Source organism: Propithecus coquereli, unplaced genomic scaffold, assembly GCF_000956105.1.
Source record: "Propithecus coquereli isolate 6110/MARCELLA unplaced genomic scaffold, Pcoq_1.0 Scaffold113, whole genome shotgun sequence".
Classification (NCBI taxonomy): domain Eukaryota; kingdom Metazoa; phylum Chordata; class Mammalia; order Primates; family Indriidae; genus Propithecus; species Propithecus coquereli.
In genome coordinates, this window is record NW_012135303.1 from 3242281 (window position 1) to 3255743 (window position 13463).

A 13463-nucleotide genomic window follows, 5' to 3' on the forward strand; every position below is an offset into this window, starting at 1 on the left:
CACTGGCAATTGAGAATTCAAACTCCAACATTAGTGTTTGCAAAGACCTGTGTCAAATGAGAACATACTCTGGAAGTTTAGAAAGCAAAGGATCAGGCCCACCATTCCTGGGGACACAGGTAAAATGGCAGACACAGAGCAATGTGGATAAATCCACTTTTTCAATGGCATCTTGGAAACTAGCAACTTTAGCAATGCTAGGACCAGTAACAATGACATGGAGACACTGGAGCCAAGTTAACCAACAGCCTGGGGAATTTATCTAATAGAGCATGCCTCTACTAGTAGTTCCCACTTCAGGTTCATAAGCCATTTAAAAATGTTAAAAATTTCTTATGACACCTAGTTCAAATGCTCACTGGTTCTATGAGTCTTCCCAGTATTGTCTCTTCCTGGTGTTTCAAACACACACACACACACACACACACACACACACACACACACTTCCTTTTACCATTCACCAAGCCACTAAGCTACCAAAGCACAAAATTTCTTACTGACATTTAAACCTTCCGATTGGTTACGAATATAAATGTTTGTGGAAAAGACAATATAAAGAACCAGCTTAAATTCCAAATAAAAGATAACATACCACAGTATGTATTTAAAAATATGGTTTTCAATATGAAGGGACTAAGGAAAGAGAGAGATGAAAATAGATGAGGGCGGAAGATAGGGAGATACCGACCAGCGAGGGCTACAGCCTGTGGGAAGATACGCTTGTCCTCATTACAGATAAGGAAACCAGGGCTTGATGTAACTTTAAAAACATGTCTAGAAAGAGTTAGGGCCAGGACTGAAATTCAGACCTGCCTAACTTCACTATACCATCCTGAGAAATTAGAGAAAAGACAGAAAATGAAAACATGAGAGGGAGGAGAGAGTCGGCTGGCTGAGTCAGAGACAGAGCTTCTTAGTGAGTCGGCTTGAAACGCCTTTCATGTCCCAAGTGCAGACTGTTCTCACTAATTAGTCACACCCTCCTCCCACCTTCTTGCTGTCCAGCCCCTTTCCTCTCAGCTTCCAGATATGTCTGCAAGCGTTTGTAAATGGTAAAGCCCTGCGGTATTAAGGTATAGTATTTCACAGCCGCACTTTCAAAACCGCAGTCTGTGCTGGCTAACCTCACCACCCACTCACTCTTTCATGCTTCCCAACTTGGATTCTTCCTTCAACACTGCAGAAGCTTCACCAATTACTGCATCATAACATAACCAAATCTGATGGTGTCGTCTCAGTCAATAACAAGCCAGATCATGGATGACTCTTTCCAGAATGACTTCCCAGACCCCAGGGGTTAGACCTGTTTCTAACACAGTAAGGTTTGGGGGAACAAAATAATTCCACCGGGCTAGTGTCATCTAGGCTAGGAGTCCCTCAAAAACACAATCTGATCAGTCAGCCAGCCCCTTACAGGGAAGCCTGAGTTCTTCCACCCACCAGCAATCCCTGGGACTCATTCTATTAGAAATCCAAAACAGGCTAACCTCACGAGGATTCCTGTCCTGTCTTCCTTGGTCACTACTCAAAAAATTAGCCTCTGACTATTCCTTTCCCCCACACCCCCAAAAGCTCATCTGCACACTGCTCTGTGCTTCCTCTGTTTAACCTGGTATCCAATGCTCCTCTCTCTCCTATACCTTTTCACTGTTCACTCTCCACTCCCTAAAAGCTAATCTGATGAATTTCCTTCTGGCTCCTTGCCTTAAATGAGACCACTGCTTCCCTATAGTATTCTCAAGCGGATGTTCATTTTCCTACAACTTCCTCATATCTTCAATCACTAAAAGGTGGGATAAGCTGCCTCCCCTTTCTTCAATACCACTTCAAAACCAGTACTTCTCCACACTTAAGTAAAAACCCCTGTCCCTTGGATTCTCATGCTATCCAGCTACATCTTCCTACCCTTGTTTTCAGTGTCTGCCACTGAACTCCTGATCACTCTCCATCATTCACTGAAGACCTGGGCACCTGGATCATTGCTGTTGCCCCTGTGACATCAGTGCACAGGAGAACGAGTCTAGCCAACCTCTGCAGCTCCACTGATCTGATGATCTCCAGTGCACTTCAGCCACTAACTCCCACAGTCACAAGCTTGACCTTGCCATCATATGGAACTGTTTGTCCTCTGAAATATGAAATTCATCCCCCTATAAAAAGGCGTCTGCAACGATCATTTTATTCGTTATGTTTTTACTATGATCACCAATGCCTTTTTCTCTGAAATCCAAAGGCTACCTCCCATTCCATATCTTTGCAGCATTAGGCATTGTTGACCATGTCTTCCTTCCTGAATCTCTCTTTCTTTTTGGTCTCACTATCTCCAATTTTTCTACTACCTCTCTGGCTGTTCTTTTTATAGGTTCCACTTCTTCTACTGATGTCTAACATATTAATATTCTTAGGGTTCTATCCTTGACTTTCTACTATTATTACTCTATACACATTCCCTTAGCCATCTTACCCACTGACATTGCTTCAATGAACAATGGTATTCTGATGATTTCAAAATCTTTATCTCCAACTCAGATCTCCTTTCTGACCTTTATACCCACACAGTCTGAAGGTCTGAAGTTCACTTGGACATCCACAATCACCTCAAAGTCAGAACGTCCAAAACATAATTCTCTATATCCCTCCAAAATCCATTTTTCTTCCAGATTCTCTATCTCAGTGAGTGGTACCATTGTCTGTCTTAATACACAAAGTCAGAAAAATTATTGCTGACTCTTCGTCAGTTCTGGCTAAGTAATTGATCAAATATCTGTCCACCATCATCCAACATCTGCACCACTGCTGTTCTGATTAGCTTCACTGTCAGGACTGGAACCCAAACAGACACCAGCATTCAGGAAATGAGTAGAGGAAGAGAAGTCTACTATGTGAATAGGGTGAAGGAGGTAGACAAAAACAACAACAAAAAAATGTGGGGTCAGGGGAATATAACATTTCAAAAAAATATATTGTCCTCCTTCCAATCTATTTACTACACTGTAATCAGGGTGAACTTTATAAAAGGAAAATCTGAATGTATCACTTCCTTGTTTAAAACCATTTAATGCTTCTTAATATGGAATAGCATGACTGTGACATTATAAAATATGTATTTGGTTTTCAACCTGCTTCCTGACATACAATTCCTAAAATGTTTAGGATTTCCAAAGTGTTATCTTTTGAATGCTAATGAGTTGACCAGTGGCTGGTTCCTAGGTAGCTTTAGGATGGGAGCTGGTCACCTGAAAGACCAGGGCATGATTAAAGGATTGGGACTCTCAACACCCTCCCTTAGGAGAGGGCTAAAGGACTGAAGGTTAAGGTGATCACCAATGGCCAACAGTTTAATCAATCATGCCTATGTAATTAAGCCTTCATAAAAACCCAGAAGAACAGGGTTTGGAGAGCTTCCCGAGAGCTGAACATGTGGAGGTTCCTGGAAGGTGGTGTGCCTGGGAAGGGCATGGAAGTTCTGCACCCTTTCCCACGTGCCTTGCCCTATGCATCTCTCCATCTGTATGCTTTGTAATATCCTTCACAATAAGCCAGTAAACATAAGTGTTTCTCTGAGTTCTGTGAGCCACCCTAGCAAATTAATTGAATCCAAGGAGGAGGTCATAGGAACTCCAATTTGTAGCAGTCAGTCAGAAGCAGAGGTAAAATAGCCTGGAGCTTACAACTGGCATCTGAAGTGGGGTGGGGGCAGTCTAGGGGACTGAGTCCCTCAACCTGTGAGATCTGATTCCATCTCCAGGTAGATAATGTCGGAATTGAATTGAATTAAAGGACACCAAGTTGGTGTCCTCTGAAGAATTGCTTGCTTGCTTGGTGTATGGAGACAGATCCCCACACATTTTGGTCATAGAAGTATTCTGTGTTGATTGTTGTGGTGTGAGAGCAGAGGAAACACAGCTTGTGCTTTTTCTACTCAGAATGCAAAGAAGGGTCCTTCATGTTCTGGCTCCTACTTACCTCTCAAGTTTTATCTCTAACCCCCCTTAGCTCTGTTAATTACCTTCAATTATCTCTGAATTACCTTCAGTTCTAGGAATATATCACATCTTCTCTGGCATTCCAGCATTTCCACTGTTGCTTCCACCTTGGGAACTCATCCCTACTCCCACCTGCTTTGATTGGATAAGTTCTTCCTCTGTGTCTCCCTCTATTTATTAGTGTATCCCTCACAAATCCTCAAAGTCCTTGCAGACAAGAGTATGATTTGTAACTGTATGGCTGGTGCTCGTAATATTCTCAACCATGCCCTTCTTCTAGAAATAGTTTCTTCCCCTGACTTCCATGACAATAGATTTTTCTGGATGCTTTACCTTCCTAAAAGCTGCTTCCCTGCATTCCTTGCTGTCCTGTTCCTCTTCTCATCCTCTAAAGGCAAAAGTTCTATCAGCACTCCTCCCCTCTTTGTGTACTTGCTCTTTGGTTGTCCACTCTCTTGTCTTGTTAACTCCACGTGCCAATTACCCTCAAATCTATGTCTCCCGCTCATTTCTCCTTCCTGAGCATCGGTGTCCTCTTTGGGTGCCGGCTGCTCATTTCCCTTGACATATCCCATCTCGGCTAGGAGCTCAGCATGTCTAAAACAAGACTCCTCTGTCTCTGCAAACCAACTTCTCCTATTTATGGGACTAGAACTATAATTTTCTCAGTCAAACTCAAAATCAGGTGTGTTTGGCCCCATCCTTTCCCTTCTTGTGCTGATGTTACCAAGTCCTGGCTAAACTCTTCTTTGTTACTTTTTGTCACATTCTTTTCCATTTTGTCACTATCATAATTTAGACCTTCATTACTATTTTCTTATCTTGCTCTATTGCCCAGGCTGGAGTGCAGTGGCATCATTTATAGCTCACTGCAACCTCAAACTCCTGGGCTCAAGTGATCCTCCTGCCTCAGCTTCCTAAGTAGCTGGGACTACAGGTGCCACCATCAGGCTAATTTTTCTATTTCTTGTAGAGATGAGTTCTCATTCTTGCTCCAGCTAGTCTCAAACTCCTGGCCTCAAGCGATCCTCCCGCCTCAGCTTCCCAGATTGCTAGCATTACAGGCGTGAGCCACCGCACCTGGCTTCTTACCTAGATCCTTGCTACTCAAAGTTTGGTCCTCAACCAGCATAATCTGCATCATCTTGGATCATGTTAGAAAAGCAGAAGCTGAGGCTCAACTCCAGACTTACTGAATCAGATCCCCAGGTCATCTGTCTGCTCATTGAAGTTTGAGAACCACCTGTCTAGACCACATCAATAAACTCCTAACCGGAATCTCTGACTCTAGTCTCTTCTTCCCTTCAATCTATCCCACAGATCATAGTAATATAAATTTCCTTCCGTTCATGTCATTCTCTCTCAACTCAAACCTCTTTAACGACTTTACTATCTAATGAATAAAGTCCATATTTTTAGAAAGCGAGACTCCCAGCCACCTACCCAATCTATTTCCCCAGACTTGTATACCCCATTTCACTAACACATTCCATATTTTAGGCTAACAGAACGAGAAATGCAGTATAGTATAGTGGAAAAGCATCTTAACCAAGAATCACTTTTAGCAATGGCAAAAGCTCGTTCTATAACCTCAGGTAAAATGCTTGTCTTCTGAAACCTTGAATTCCTCTTCTGCAAAATAAGGAATTTAGATCACGTCAGTGCTTTAAAGCTTTTTTGACTGCAATCCAGGGAAACAAATACATTTGTATCCAGTATTCATATCCATACATAAATATAAGTATAGTTACAACTGGAAAAAAATTGCACAAAATAATACTCTTTCTAAATGCAATGTATTCTAATATTTTCTATTCTCTTCTCATCCATTTATTTTATTTTAAAAATGCTGGTTGCTAACCACCAAACTGATTTCATAACCCACTAATAGGTCAGAACCTGCAGACCGAGAAACACTGTGAGCCTGGGCAACATAGTGAGATCTCATCTCACCTCTAAAAAAAAAAAAAAATAGCTGGGCATGGTAGCACATGCCTGCATTCCCAGCTACTCAGGAGGCTGAGGCAGAGGATTGCTTGAGTCCAGGTGTTCAAGACTGCAGTCAGGTATGATTGTGTGACTGACCCCGGCCTGGGCCAGAGAGCAAGGCCCTGTCTCTTAAAAAAACAAAAAAGAAAGAAAAACACTGAGGTCCCTAACAATCCACGACTCTGGGTCCTCTTCCTTGAACACATCCTCTACTTTCCTACTCTGTATTTTTGCTGAAAACATTTCCTCTCCCTATAACATCTTCCCCTATTCCAGCCTCTTGAAAGGCAGTGCATCTTTTAAAGTTTTAAACCTCTTAAAACTGAAAGATATCTTTGACATCCTTGCACATCTACAGTACTGGGACTTATTTCTTACCTGGCATTAAACACAAATGTCCTATAACAGTATTGGTGTATATTTCCCATCTCCTGCTTTTTTTTTTTTTTTGAGACAGAGTCTCACTTTGTTGCCCGGGCTACAGTGAATGCCGTGGCGTTAGCCTAGCTCACAGCAACCTCAGACTCCTGGGCTCAAGCAATCCTACTGCCTCAGCCTCCCAAGTAGCTGGGACTACAGGCATGCGCCACCATGCCGAGCTAATTTTTTTTTTCTACATATTTTTAGCTGTCCAATTAATTTCTTTCTATTTTTGGTAGAGACGGGGTCTCGCTCTTGCTCAGGCTGGTCTCGAACTCCTGAGCTCAAACAATCCGCCCGCCTCCGCCTCCCAGAATGCTAGGATTACAGGCGTGACATCTCCTGTTTTAACTGTAAGTCCCTTGAGGGCAGGAATCATGTCTTCTATGTCTTTTTATCACATACTAGCACAGTGTCTAGTATGTGAGAGTCACTCAAGCCTGAAAATCTTCTCACTTTCCCATGATCATTCTTTCTCCATCTGTTCTTCTATTTAATCAACACCTCCAGGTCCTTGATCCTTCTATTCTCTCTGTGGCTATCAGCAGCCTGCTGATCTCCACTTCTTTCCTCAGGTAGACTCAGTCTAGAAGCCACTGACCAGCACTTTACCCTCTCTCCTGACAATCTGCTCAACTCTCTTGCCCAACTGTCTTTTCGTCTCTGAAACGCCAACTCTGAGTCAATCCAACTATCTACTTTCTCTGCTCCTCTATTCAAATTGCTAAACACTGCCATAAAAAAAAAAAATCCCATGATCATGCAGGTAATTTAATGGTTTCACCCTTACCACAGTCCTTAACACACTACTAGATAGTCCTTCTTGGTTTCCCCAATTATTATAGTTCTCTTTCCCAGTTTCGACACAGCTATTTCAAATTTTTTTCACTCTTCTCAACTCCTTGCCCTCATTCCTTTACAATTCCCTGCTTCCAAGACTAGGTTAAGCCCCCTTACTACGTGTTCCCATAGCATTCCTAGTTACCATGGCCGTCGGCCTTAGCACTTAGCTTTTCACTGCCTATTTATGTCTATATATCTTACTGGACTTTAAGCTCATTGAAAATAAGAAACACAACTTATTCATTATTGAAACCCCAGAACTTAATTAGCACTAAGTACTCAATAAATATTTCTTAAATGAATGCATAAATGAATACATAAATAAATATTAGTTAAATGAATAAATATATCATATACAAATTTCATATAGTTAAAAGCCAATCAATTAATTAATGCCAATAAAACCTAAGGGAATGAAAAGTATGGAATGTAAGTGGTTTTTAAAATTTATAACAGATATAGAATTATAGCTAGTTAAGAGTTTATCATTATTTCTATTCTAACCAACTGGAAAAATGGGAATTAGTCCCACATATAGGATAGGATCTGCTAGAATAGGCAATGCAAACTTTATCATAGACCACCGTAGTCTGTCATGAAGAAGGTATTTATTTTATGATTTATGTTTTCCTTATACTGTGATCTCCTTAATGGGCTTGTACTTCTAAAGACACATTTGCATGATGGCAATGACTGACAATATTAGACTGCCCAGAAAACAGCTAGACATTGCTCTGTATCTTCAGGGGCAACTCTTTTTCTTTCTTTCTTTTTTTTTTCTTTTCTCTAGAATATCAGTAATGTCCATCTTCTTATTTAGTATGATGGGACTTTGTGATGGCAGTCTGTTTCAAAATTCTGTTCCTCCTTTTATGGATAAGGGAGAGGAGAGTCCTGACCCTCAGCGTACTCACTCTGACATTGTGAGGATGAAGCCCTCCTGGATGCTGAGACATATACTGGGCCAGGTCTGTGTGCTACACGAAACAGCAGAGAAAGAGAAGAGAGTGAATTCAGTGGTGCTTGGATAGTATCCTAAAGCAGACCATAAACCTGACTGTCAGAAGGTATTACGAAGTTCAGAATTTTTGAGAATAAGGTGCAGAAGGAACATAACCAGGTTTTCTGAGACCTCACTGTTAAAGTCAAACACAGTTGTCTTTCTAACTGGCTGCTCTTAGAAAGAAGCCTGTTTCTCGGCACAAACAGAGATGCTCATTTTAAACGGCTGGCACTGAACACAACGACACAGGAATTTTTCACCCTCCAAGTGTCCTTGGAGGCAAGTCAAGTACACACACCTTATGATTTCTGTCTACTTATTTGAATATTTTTTCCTTCCAAAAAGACAAAATGAGTTATTCTTTAGTAAGCTTATACACAATTTTAAATATCTTGTGATTTATATCTTTATCGTCAATGAAAAATGTTGGGTTCTGCTCAGATAGTGATTAAAAACAGATTAAAAATAAGTGCAAAAGTTTTATTTAGGAGGCAAACTCAAAATTCTTATTTATTATGGCTGAGGAGGGGAAAAATAGTGGGTAAAGAGGTAGGACTAAAGATGGATGTAAGAATAATAAGGCTTTACTAATCACAATAATGAAAGTTTCCATGATACCTTCCACATTGTAATGAAAGTTTTATCATGCCATAAAATATTAACAGATTCATTATAAGAGCACCAGGCTTTTTCCTCATGTGTTGTAAAATGCTGGAACAACTCACCATGTATTCAAAAACAAACGTCAGTGTCTCTTTGGTGTGGATTATGTCATGTAGGAGCACAACATTGGCATGTTTCAAACCCTTCAGGAGAGAAGCTAGAAAAATTAAACAAAATGTTAAATCAAGCATTGATAATGAAAGTGCTGCTTTAAAGATATCAGGAAGTATTTATTCTTTAAAGACATTTAAAATCAAGCATTCTAGTTTTTTACTGCTGAAAAAAATCTCTTGTTGAGAGAAAATACTTAAAATTACAAAGGACCTTCATTATTTTAAAACATGGCAAATCATTACATTTATACAACTTGCTGTTCCTATGGGCTAGAGAGGTTGCAAAAAATGTTTCCATTTACCTAATCAATTTCATCAAAGCACTCAGAGAGAGCACTTTGTGAATGCTCTCCTCTGGGAATCTCATCATCCCTGCTTCAGAGCTACAGGAGAGGGAGGCCTGGAGAGATGAAGGCGGTTGGAGGAGCAGGAAATGGAGTGTTCCGTCTTCTAGAGCAGGACTTGGCAACATGTGACCAGTCTCCAAAGTTCCAAGTCCCACAAGGGGCCAACAGAACTGGGGGATGTGATTGGTACCCCTACCCCAGGAATAAGAGTGTGGGGTGAAGAATTATTGAACATAATAGAAAACGGAGAGTATTTCTTAAGATGATGTAAAACTCCGTGGAAAGGAGAAAACGCAAACTTGAAAAGAGGAGAGAGAACCACACTTGGGAAGCCCAGGGAGGTGAAGATGGAGAGGGCTGAGGGCCGTCTCTTGTCTCCTCAATGACAGGTTACTATTAGCTTACTAAATACAGCCTTAAAGGGGAGAAAATACCAAACAAAAGGCCAGGAGTGACTGGGAGGGGGTTGAAAGGCTGTCTTTGAGGGTTCCGGAGATAGCAGGGCCCCTGGCTTCAGGAGGGCGGGGACCAGGGAAGGGACAATAAGGAGATAATGAATTTTAGCATAGGACACGCCTTCATGAAGAAACAGCGTCTTTAAAACGTAAAGGATCAGTTAGTCAGCAGCTGTAGGAAAAACACAACAAAACAAAACAAAATAAAACTTAAAGGAAAGGAAAAGTTAAGTACGAAAACTGAAATCAGTGTTCTGTAGGGCATGCCTGCCTATCGTGAGTCTCCAGCATGAACTCGCTCTTGGTATAGAATTCTGTAAGATTAAAAACAAACAACCTCAAATACTCTCTTAAACTTGGGAAGAAAATTATTTCCTTCGAGAATCTCAACCTATTTTAACGAATCTCTGTTGTTTTGCCCTCCTGACAGCCATTTACCGATCCAGTGGGGACACTTCTATTTTCCTCTGGGGAACCAACCGAACTATCCTGGAAGGGCTGACCCCACCTCATCCCAAGAGTGAGCATGTGACCCAGGACTGGCCAATCAGAGCACAGCAGCCCCCCCTAGCCACAGTGATAGGTTTAGAGACAGGCACAAAACCCAAGCTTGGGCGAGCCCTACTTTGCTGGTGCCATTAGGAAAGAGATGCTTTCTCTTTTACTGTGAAGGCTAAACTTGTGGGATTTAGCCAGGAGTTGCTCGGGTCAGATTACCGACACCTGGTGACAGTGTGCCTGGGAATAAAACAAAGGCAGAGTAAACCAGTGTTAGGTAATGGAGAGACATAGCTTCCTGGTGGCACTGTTTGTGCCTGCAAACCTGTAGGTATCGGGTCTGTGAGCCAGTGAATTTCCTTCTTTACTGAAGCAGTTTGAGCTGACTTAACCACCAAAGGAGCTCTTTCACACCTGTTAACCCTACTTTGCTCTAATGACTAATGCTCTAACTTTTACTTTTTGCCTCCAGAGTCTTTATGGGCTAAATTTATTATTTCACTTTTTACAAATGCATTGCTTTGGAAATGTAATAAACAGTTTCACAGGCATCTGTTTAATCTTCCTATTCTCAGACTGAAGGCTACCCAAGAATAGAGGGAATAACTTTCACTCTTTCTGAGACACCGCCACACCACCTAGTACAACAGTCAGCCAAGAGCAAGCACTTAATTTATTAAACGCATTTATTGAGTGTCTTAAGGGAGAACTGTCTATGGAGCCAGAAGCCCTAATATGAATCCTGGCCCTGTCATTTTCTATCTGAGTAAGGTCTGGAGAGTATCTGAACCCAAGTCTTAATTCACTCCTTATGACAAAAGATACTGTCTTTTCTGACTTTACTTCACAAGGTTGATATGAGGATGGAATCAGATGCCATTCGTGGAATGCTTGGTAAAAGTAAATCATTACACAGATGCAAATTAGAATTAATATCTCTGCCATCAGCTTCTTGTCCCTCCCTTTCACCCTGAACCCCATTAAACTTCCCTCCCAGTCTTAAAATTTTGTTTATGCTATATTTCTGCTAGAGTTTTCAACACCTTCCATAGTTTTTCTTTTCTTTTTTTTTTGAGACAGGGTCTCACTCTGTTGCCCAGGCTGGAGTGCAGTGGCGTCATCATAGCTCACTGCAACCTCAGACTCCTGGGGGTCAAGTGATCCTCCTGCCTTAGCCTCCCAAGTAGCTGGGACTATAGGCATGTGTCACCACACCTGGCTAATTTTTCTAGTTTTTGTAGATACAGAGTCTCACTCCTTCTCAGGCTGATACTCCTGGCCTTAAACGATCCTCCCTCCTCAGCCCCCCAAAGTGCTGGGATTACAGATGTGAGTCACCGGGCCCAGCCAACACCTTCCATATTTGCAGCAATGATTTCTGAGCATCGGCCAAGAATGCTTGTATTTTCTGTGTATTTTTATTTATAAATTATTATATGAATCCCTCTCCACACACACGTCACAAAACATACACCAAAATTAGATCTTAAAAGGATGTGGTAAAGCTAAAATCACTAAGAATATTGTAAAAATATTTTAATTTTATTTTTAATATAAATTAGTCTTGCTTAAATATATTACTAAAACCCTGGATGCTTATTTTAAAAATCACAATGGCATGCATATTAATCATACTATCATTTGCTAAAAAGCGCAAGGAAGAATATCTATTTAGGATGAGGCTTACTGCTAACAACGATGGGTATAAATCTTTACTTCATATGTAATTTCAGTTTTGTAGGAGTAGGAAAAGTGTTCATTTTACATTTGTCTGTTGTTCACTTATATTTGTATCATTAGTCTAGTCTTCAATCCACAATCTCTTTGCAGAAATCTTTTAAAACCATTCACCATTTCATGAAGATTCACCACTCTAGCAAATAGTAACCCCTTCTCAACTCTTTTTTTCACACCCTCATCCAACCCATCAGCAAATCTGTTGGCAATACCTTCAGAACATGTCCAGAAGCCCTCCCTTCTAGCCACATCCTCTGCCACCATCCTGGGCCAAGCCACTATGGTATGATGGCTAACTTACTGCAAATGCCTCCTAACTAGTCTGCCTGCTCCCTCCCTTCCTTCTTGCAGTCTCCTCTTCACAGAACCCTCAGCCACTGAGATTCTTCTCAAATGAAAATCAGGGCATTCCCTCCTGGTTCCAAGCCCCCCAGTGGCCTTTCATCTAACTCAGAGTAAACCCAAAGGACTTGCAAAGGCCCACCCTACTCCATGCAGCCATGCCCCAACATGACATGATGTCCCCTCCCATTCCCGTCCTTGCTCACTCTTGGATCTAGCCACGCGGCTTCCTAGCTGTTCCTCAGACACTTGTGGACACATTTCCACCCTGCTCTGCCTGTAACCCTCTTTTCTCAGCTCTCTGCATGCATCCTCCCATGTTTCCTTCAGGCCTCTGCTCAAATGATACGCATAAGGTGTGGGCTTCCATGACCACTGTAGATGAAATAGCAGCCCTGCACCCCCATCCCACCCCGGTGATCTTCTACACCTGAGCCCTGCTTTATTCTTCTCCATAGCACTCATCACCACCACCTGACACACATATATGTGTGTGTGTGTGTGTGTGTGTGTGTGTGTGTGTGTGTGTGTATTTGTTTATTGTCTGTCTCCACCTTTGAGAATATAAACTCCATTGAGAGCAGCACTTTTGTCTTTTTGCTTATTGCTACATCCTCAGTGCCTAGAACAATGTCTGGCACTCAATAAATTTTGATCTTTGAATTAGTGGTCACTAATTACCTAATATCATTTATATACTTAAAGTTGGTTGGTAAAGGGTGTTCTGTTGAAGATGCTTCTATTCCTTGTTTCTTTTAGTTTTCTCCATCATTGGACTATAAATATTGTATGTTTTATGGCCATGTCTGTTACTACTTTTCTAACACCCCAAAACTGCTGAAATAGTTTTATGAAAACTGTGAATTTTGCTGAGTTAAGAATAGGAAATTCAGATGAGAGGGAAGATGATGATTAAAGCATTTGTCTCATGGCATTGTTGGTATATCATTTGGTCCACCCACCAGAGGGGTCTAAAATGCCCACAGTCTCAGATGTGTAGGTCTTAAACCCAGGAAGAAAAGGTCCTTCTTTCTTCTAATGTCAATGACATCTCATAAACTTCACAG

General features: G+C 41.4%; 1 protein-coding gene across 3 annotated transcripts in view; it reads right to left on the minus strand.

Moving 5' to 3' along the window:
* CDK15 (cyclin-dependent kinase 15) overlaps positions 1-13463 on the minus strand; it is a 100519-nt gene that overhangs the window by 52857 nt on the left and 34199 nt on the right. The gene's annotated exons all lie outside the window — the stretch shown is intronic.